Genomic DNA, 9334 nt, shown 5'->3' on the forward strand with positions numbered 1-9334 from the left:
TTTTTTTTTTTTTTTTTTTTTTTTTCCCCCCACCCTGTAGCGATTTGGGAAGCTTGCAAAGAAGGAGATGAAGAGAAAACGCGTGTGCGCGCACGTGTGGGTGGATGTGCGTGGGTGTGCGTGGGTGCGCGGGGTGCGCGCCCGGCTGAGACAGCGAGGGGCGGCTGGTAGGAAGGTAAATATTATGGGTAACGCAGGCATTTAGATATTAACTTTGTTGTAAATATATGAAGCATATCAAGTTAAGCAGCTCGTATCGGACAAGCCCGAAACACGTGTAATTCGCTGTCTTTCGGGTCCCAAATACCCCTTTTGTGAGTGTAACAAAATAAGAAGTCCCACCATCCTAAAAGACCTCGTCTCGTCTTTTCCTTCGCATCTGCTCCTCGATTTCGGTTTTTTTCTCCAGATCCCCTCAGTTAAACCACGGAAGAGAATCGCAGTTGTCGAAAGACCTCTGAATTACAGGGGTATTATGAAATGCTCTTATTTTTGAAGAGAAAGAAAGCAGCTTGCCCGGGATGGAAACAACCCAACGTCCAGTTTAAGTAGCAGCTTTCGAAAGCTCCAGTCTTTTATTTATCCAAGATAGCCGGTGTTACTCGAACATGAAGTGCTAGTTTGGATGGAGAAAAAGCGAAATAGACAGAAGGAAAAAAAAAAAAAAAAAAAATCCCCCCCCCCCCCCCCTTTATTTCTAACTAGAGAACATCACGTGTGTTAACAGGAATTTCGAGACCTTTCATTCTTTATGCTATATCCTGCTTTATACAGCGACATTCTCAACTAACCCAAAGAATATTACTTTGTTTTTCTCTTTTCTTTCTCTACCCAGAATATTCGTTTCAGACATATAACACCATGTTAAGGATGATGGGAGGTGGTCTGGAACTTAGTGGTTATTTCTGATAAAAGAAGCAAGTGTTGAGAATTCCTAGTCCATGGCGTAGTCCTGCCAGCTCCCGCCAAGGGAGCGAAATCAGAGTTAACTCTACGGATTTTTTAAATTAGGGTTAGTTTCTCTGTGAGTTAATATACAAGACCGAAGGGGAAAGTGCCGTGGTTAAGTCGACATTTCCCTTTCAGACGTAATTAACGTTTGCATCCTTGCAAACATAGGAACGTTCAAAAGTGAGGAGCACTGGAAGGGGGTTAACACAGCCGAGAAATATTATTCCTCCCCCACTCCCAATATTGGAGTTAACATGTTCGATAGACATCCAGCCAGTGAATTTTCATTATAGACTTCGGGGGAAATAAATGAATTTTATTGTGTCTCGACAACCTCATAAACACATATTTGGTGGTGGGTGTAATTACTGTAATGGATTATTATGTACACTGACTTATCTTTCTTAAACTAGATTTAGTTTCGATTAAATAAACTCGTTTCCACTTTGTCTGATGTCGGCTTAGTTTAAAGTCTGTTTACTTGTTCCACAGAAAGGTGAATTCATCTCTTTATTAAGCACTAGAGACCGAGCAAACACAGTTCAAACTGTATTTACATATCAATCAGGAGAAATGCAAACAAACTGCTCTTTAACAATTTTATAGAGTTTTTTTTTAATGACATTGTGTTATAGCCTTTTATCATAAAATTATTTGTATAAACCCGTTATGCCTTGATTGGGATGAAAATTTGGGGGGGGGGGGGGGGCAGTGGGTAAATACATTTTAATCTCCAGTCTCCCTCGAGAACACTCACGAGAACTTAGTCACTGTATAGCTTTTCTAAATTAAAATATGTACCTCCGTCCAAACGCCTGCTTCTTCCAACACGCTGGTTTTTCAGTCTCCCAGTAATCGATGCAGAACTTGGATAATGGGGCGGCGAAGGAAGGGGGTGGGGGTGCAGCACGATTCGAATCTGAAATGATGTAAGAAATGCACTTTTCCCAATACAACTGCTCCTCTACCGACGTGAGCCCGTGGGCACCCCTTGTTTTGGGAGCTAAAGGGATGTAGTGAGGAATCCTGCTCCCTTCCACTCGCACACTCCCTGGCACTGCCTGGAAATGTAGGAGAATGGTGGAGGGCATTTTTTCCTGCTGTAAATAGGAGTTCATGCTTGAGTGCCATGAAGTGTGCATGTAGTGGCACAGCAGGCTGTGGAAAAAAAAAAAAACCCAAAAAAAACAAAAAAAAAAAAAATCCATCACCACCATCACTATCACCGCCACAAGCGCAACAATAGCAAAAGGCTCCTTCATATTTGCTGTTTCATATCAAAACGGGTTGTAGGTTGGTTTTGGAGGGGAATGGCTTTGGGGTGAGTTAGTTTGTGTTTTGTTTTGTTTGTTTGTTTGTTTCCCAGCAGCCTGGCAATAAGAGGGATGCTCAGAAGGAAAAGGCTCGGAGGAGCCCGCGGCGCCGGGGCCTGCACCGGGACCTGCTGCTGCCCCGGCTCCGGGCTCCTGGAGCACCGAGGAGTTGTCACCCCGTCTATGGGGCGGGGGGGGAATAAATAATAAAAATAAAGCCATAGGGAGCTGATCTAAAAGTATATCGCCCGCATCTGGGTTCAAAAGGCAGTGCGGGGCCCTAAGACAGTGTTCAAAGTGCAGATCCCAAAGAGTGTAATCTGAGACAGCTCTGAGATGACACCCAGAGAAGTTGCCACAGAGGGGGGGGGGGGGGGGGAAAAAAAAAAAAAAAAAAAAAAAAAAAAAAAAAAAAAAAAAGCATCGTTTTGCGGGCCAGATGCTGCCAAACACAAGCAACCCACGGAAGAACTGGCACAGTGAGCAGACAAGCATGTGGAAGCAGTTTTTTTAGGAGTTTTGTGGCGGAGCGCAGGTAGAGGGGCCTCGCTGGGAAGGCAGCCCCGGCCCAACTTGTGGTGACGGCTGCTTTTACAAAAGGGACCTGGAGGTAAAGACTGAGTGACTTCTGAAGAATTTCAGTCCTTTCATGGCCGTGTCGGGAGCAAAGCTGAGAAATATCTGTCTTTTTTTTTTTTTTTTTTTTTTTTTTTTTTTTCCCTGTCTGACCCGCTGTTCCTCTCATGATCCCCTTCAGGGGGGAAAAAAACCCTCCAAACCCTAAGTAAATGGTGGTACTGTTTATATGTATCAAATGTGTACAGAGACCTGACCCAGTACGGCTGTTCCTATGAGGTAGAGAGATTACCGTCTCTGGCAAAGTGGTGAATAATACGAAATGACTTTTTTTTTTTTTTTTTTTTTTCAAGCACATTAGGGAGCAGGTAAGGTCAAAGTTTTCTATATCCTATGTCTATCTCTCGAAGGCTTCTGGTCAGCTATATAAATAAGGCGGTGAATAAGATGTATTGATGTAGAAAGAAACAGAAATTCGTTTTGATGCTTGAAACAACATACTATGCAGGAAATTTCTTGGGAAACCTTGAGATGAAAACGTTAACTATGGCATTTAGTCTTCGATGTAAAGGTTTTTATTAGGGGGAGGGTGGGGAGGAAAATGCTATTTTTTTTTACAATGACACAGACATTAAGAAGCAGACATTTACAAATGGCCGAATGCATTACCTAAGAAAGAGAGTATGAATCCACTGTCCTGAGCCGGCGTACAGAAATGGAAAAAAAAGTTAAAAATATATATTGTAAAAATATTTACCAAGTGACTAACGATACTTAGGTCTGTTTTTACTGGCTAGCTCCATAGCTCATGCTGACAACTAAATCTGAATATGACGGCGGCTGTTTTCTGAGTTACATTTCTATTCGTTAAACACAACGGGACTTTCCGAGTAATTTTAAATTAGTTTGTAGGTTGTGCTTCTTTAGCAAGTGAATTTACATAGATGATTTTAGTGAACGTGTACGACTTTTTGCATTCATTTGAGGAGGACTCCCCATATTATTCAGAGTAGCGCTTCATCGATACAGGGGCTCCTTAAAGTGTACAGGAAAAGAATAAAGCGCATGTACTCGAGGTTGGTTTTGGATTTTTTTTTTTGTGTAGGCTTTGTTTGTTTGTGTTTGTGTTTGGCTTTTTGGTGGGGTTTTTTTTGTTGTTTATTTGGGGTTTTTTTTAATAAAAGGATAGTTGTAATGCTTAGAAAACTAAGCAAGGTATGAGATCTTCACTTCTATCTGCTCTGGTGGATTTCACCGGACTCGTCTTTCTCCATCAAGTAAATTTGGGCAAATAATAACATGCTAGAAGGCGCCAAACTTTCACACACCTGGGATCTTGGAGGGAGCAGACTTTTTTGCTTCATATCAAAGGTGTTGCTGAAGTGGCTGAGTTCATTTCAGTGTGTTACTGACCTAATAATGTGACTCTAGCACACGGTTCTTTCGGAGTTTCTCTCAGTGCTTTTGTTCCTTAAACTCTTTTTTTTTTTTTTTTTTTTTTGTCGTCGGTACTGCTGTTTGTCAGAGAAGCTCTTACAAACACTATCTTTTTCTCGACCGCCTTCTAGGTCTGGGCTTTTGCTCTTAACCTGCGCGTTACTTCAGCAGCGCGCTGCTGCTGCTGCTGCGGAGCGGAGCGCAGGAAGGTCCCCGTCCCCCGCACCCCTCTCTGCTTTAGCTCACCGCGGAGGGGAAAACCCCCCAAACAAGTGGATGAGAGTCTATATATGCGCGTCTATATAGGAGTTATTCCTATAGATGCGCGCCTCTGCTAGCGCAGGAGCTGATGTGACCGGTAGGAACGGCGGGGTCTGGGCAGCAGAGGCGGGCAGGAATGGGAAAACTCTGCCTTTGACGCCAGCGTTGCCCGCCGGCCTGTGCCTCCGCTCCGCTCCTCTTTTCACACCGAGGACCCCCACCCGTGACTCGCCACCCGAGCCTGCCCCGGCGGGACGGAACGGACGGGACGGGGCGGGAGGGCTCCGGGCTCCCTGCGAGCAGCACCGCAGACCCCAGCGGGGGCTCCGGCTGCGCTGCCCCTCCGCCCCCCGCCGCCTACCCCCCAAAAAAACCAACCCCGGCACCACAAAAGTTGCGGAGGGTGCTCAGGTGGCGGTTTCCCGTCGAAGGGAAGCGGCCTGATCCTGCCCCTTTGCCAGCGGGGCTCCGCGGCCGTGGGGTCTCCGGCGTGTGCGTGGGATGCGGGAGCAGCCCGGCGAAGTTCCCCCCCTCCCGCGGGCTCCGGGCGACCGAGGGCAGCCCCCGTCTCCCTCTTTATCTTTTTTTAAAAGCTCTGCCCGCGCTGCCAGGCTGCAGGTGCTGCCGGGCAGATCCAGCTGTGCGCACCCGCCGCCTCCCTCTCCTTCCTCCTTGGCAGACGGGGCGATGCCCAGGCGGGAGGGCTGCAAACGCCGGGCCAAGGAACCCCTTTGACTTTCGTCCAAGCGCTTGCTCCCAAAAAAGCCCTGACAAGGTGTTTGACCGCCTATGGCGCTTTGCCATAGCTAGGGCGAGTGGCATGGGGCTCGGGGACCCGGTGCTGCCCCGTCACCGCGACACACACCACACGTGCCGAGCGGGGTAATGGCAGGGAAGTGCGTGACACCTCCGCGGTAACCCCCCCCAAAAAAAAAAGATCGAGGACGGGATGCGGCCGGATGAGTTTCCGTCTTCGCAAAGGTACTGTGCGAGTGCGGGGGAGGACGGAGGACAGGTCCCGGCACTGGCATCTTTCCGCGCTGGCAGAGCTTTTCCCCTGCGGCCACTTTGGGGGTTATACCGGCCCCGCCGTTCCCCTTCCGGTGCCCGGTGCCTGCCCGGCCGCGGGGGCTCCCCGCGCTCCGTCGGGGACGCAGGACCGGGCACCCCCAGCCCCTCCCAGCTCGGGTTTCGTTTGGTTGGTTTGGTTGGGGGGAGAGCGACCCCCGAGGAAGCACCCGAGAAAGTTTGGGCGGCGGGACGGCGGGGGGTGGGAGCGGGGCAGCCCGGGCCGGGCGTGCGGGGACGGGGCTGTCCCCTCTCCCCGGGGGAGGCAGGGAGGGACCCCGCTTGCTGCCGCCGATTTCTCTCTGCCCCGGGCGCGGGGGGCTACCCGCTTTCTGCCCGGTGCAGATCTCCCTTTTCTCTCCTGGCTTTTTTAATCACCCTTCTGAAGTCGAATGGATTATTCTCTGGAAGATATGACGGGGTTTAAAGCTCTCATTACATATCAATAGACGGAACCTTTGCATGGAGGTTGTCCTCATTCTTCAGGGTGCGAGCAGTGGATGCTGCTCCCCGGCTCTGGCTTTGCCGTGTACACGCACACAGATGACACGGAGTGGTCGTCTTTAAATTAAGTGGCTCAGGAAGCAAGACCCAGACGTGGGGGCCGTGTTGTCCCGTGGGGCTCGGGAGGGTGCCGGCGGACCCTGTGTTTTGTGTCACGGAGAAGTCGTGCGTGGGGGTGTGGGGGGGGCGCTGGGACACGCCGTGGTTGTGTGGCAGTGGCAGTGGCCAGGCGCTGAAGCTGCGCTGCCGCGGGGAGGGCCCACAATGGCAGCGTAATTATCCAGCTGAAACATTCTCAAATGGCAAAAAGTTGCAAAATAGATCGACCTCCCTGAGATGAGAAGAAGCCAGTTTCAGAGCTGTGCAACCATCGCGCTTTTTTTTTTTTTTTTTCAATACATTTTAAACAAGAGGATCTAGCGGGTGATTCCGATTCAATACACATAATCAGTTTGGAAGTCCTATTTCCATTTGAAAACAGGCCTATTTGCAATCATGAGGGCCGGACATGCTGGAAGATACAGGACGCATTCAGAGTAGGTAGTAGGTGAGAGAATCTACAGACGAGCACCAAATATTTTCTTTCCGCTGCAGACCTTTTTACACGACGCTTTAATCATGATGTATTTTTAATCTAATATTCTCTTTGAAAATATGACTTAATTGCTTTAGAAAGCAAGGTTTTGACCTACAGCGAGACTCCCCGTTGGGGAAAAAAAAAACAACCACCACCAACCACGAAAAGAATGGTGATTGGAAAAGCATGTTGATTGTCCTATCAGTCTCTTAGGGTTAACAGTCATTTAATCAAGAATACACCGGGTAAATGATTCCGTAGAAAATGGTAACTTGTTTTTTTTTTGAAGGTGAGGCCCGGAGGAAGGACAGTTGCACAAGGGTATAAAGAGAAGGTTTAGCGCCAGCCGAGCCCAGAGCCCGGCAGCAAAGCCAGCCCTGCCCCGGAGAAACTCCATCCCACGTTCTCCGCAGCAAAGAGGGGCCGCCCGCGGTCCCGTCCCCCGAGCCCCGCGTCCCGTCCCGCGGCGAGAGCCGGGGAAAGGATGCGCAAAGGCCAGACGGCAGAGCCGGGCGCGGTGATTCGGCCTTAGGGATGGCAGACCCCCCCTCTTTCCCCCCTGCAGCACCCCCTGCTCCGAGCAGGCACCGCACTTCCCCGCCTCTGCTTGCTCTGGAGCGTTTTTCTTATTCCTCAAGTGCCCGAAGGCAAGAGAAAGCCAGGAGGCCTACGCGTCCTCCATCGTAATCATCCTGCGGGAGAGGAGCGGGCAGGGAAGTCGAGGCTCGCCTGCGGGGTAACCAATAGGGAAATAAAGGCTCTCCCGACACCGCACAGAGCACATTAATTGGTATTTCCGATTTCCCTCATTTACTTGTTTATGTGGCGGTGCTGAGGGCGCGCTGCGGCTGCCGGCAGCGTCCCAGCCCCGCTCCCAGCCCTCCGCCCCGCTCCCTGCCCGCATTTTGAAAGCAGACCCCGGCTTCTGGCGGCTCAACGCCCCGGCCCGTCCCAGTCCCAGCAGCCCTGCTCTCCCCCGCTCCCACCCTCCGCCGCACCGTTTCATTCTCTTCCACTCCAAAGGGCCAAATCAGCTCTCGGGGAGGAAGGGAGGGGGGGAGGGGAGCGGGGGGAGTAAATAAATAAATATTTTAATAAATAACGAAACGTCGCAGAAAGCTGAATTACCCCTGTAAGAGGCACAAACTGTTATTACTGACTTGCAAACGGCACGCACGCCGACGAGTATGACGGGGGGGAAGAGGGGTGGGTTGTGCAGAGCCCCGTCCTCCCCAGTACTGTTTGGGGACCCGGGGTGTCCCCCCCCTCCGTCGCTGGCTCCGCGGGAAGGGCAGCTCCGGGCAGAGCTGGGGGTCCCCGCGGGTCCCAGCGCATCCCCCCGCGCTGGGGAACTCGCCCCTTCCTCGGTAAGAAAGAAAGAGCAGGAAAACTTCTCTCCATCGGGATTTCTACCTTGCTCTCCCCAGGCCGCCAAGGAAGGACCCCGCACTCTCTCCCCCCTCCCCTGCTCCGCTCCAGCTAATTAGGTCTGAGCCCTAATTAGGGCTCGGGCCAGACGGCCCGGCAAGGGGCCGGGTGCAGGAGGCCCTGCAGGGCTGCGCTCGGTGCTTTGAAGCTTTTCCTCTCCGTCCCGAGGTACCACAATGACAAACCTGTCCCGTCCGGTGTCCCCGTGACACCCTTCCCCCAACCCCCCCCAAAAAAACCAACCCCCAAACCCACAAACAAGTGAGCACTGATCGCCCGTGGAACCCATTTTCCCACGTGCAGCCGGGAGCTGGGGACAGGGAGCTCACCCCACGAAACAAATTTGGGATTGAGGGAAGGGACTGGACACTTTCTAGGCGGAAGGAGGGACGGGGACCACCGACCCGGGGAGCGAGGGGTGCCCGCGGGGTGTCCCGGTGTCCACGGGGATGATGCACTTGCTGCGCAGGAGGAGGGTTTGGCGGTCGCCGCCGCCGCTCCCGAGGGAGAGCAGCTTCCCCCCAGCCCTGCGCTGGAGCCGGTTCTTCCACGGAGGTCACCGGGCGAGGAGGTGGGCATGGGCGGAAAAAAAAAAACCAAAACCAAAAAAACCCCCCAAAAACAGGAGGAAGAAAAGGGACTTTTTCCGCTTAGAAAAAGTTGTTTCCCAGCCCGGACACCGATGGTTGTATTCAAGAGTTGTCCCACCGGAATCTCTGTGGTAATCACGGGGAGCAAGGAGCAGGTTTTGGCCCCGCGTGTTTTTCTCCTCTCCCGAAGCCACGCCGGGTCGCTGGTTGTTCACCCCCCTGAATCGCGCCCAATTTCTCACCGCTTGGGAGACACGTCCCAGGGCTCCCAGCAGAACAGGGAAACGATTCCCATCCGATTTCCTTTTAACATAATTCCTAAAGTACTTTTTTTTTTTTTTTTTTTTGGGGGGGGGGGGACTGGAGATGCATTACCTGTTGTCGCGGGTCAAATCTTTACCCACATCAGTAACACAGCCCCGACCCAGACACAGCCATGTCACCCCCAGAAGCATCATCTCTTCTCCCAAACAGACTCCAGTTCCCCTTGTCATTTCAGAACGACACCCCCCGCCCCCCGCCGCACTCCCGCTCCCCCGATACAGATCGCACTCTACGAAAACTCGCCATTCATCAACAAGTGACCCGTTTATTATATTATCAGTGATTTTTTTTTTTTTTTTTTTCCC

This window comes from Calidris pugnax, unplaced genomic scaffold (assembly GCF_001431845.1).
Source record: "Calidris pugnax isolate Ruff unplaced genomic scaffold, ASM143184v1 scaffold56, whole genome shotgun sequence".
In the NCBI taxonomy this organism is placed as follows: Eukaryota; Metazoa; Chordata; class Aves; order Charadriiformes; family Scolopacidae; genus Calidris; species Calidris pugnax.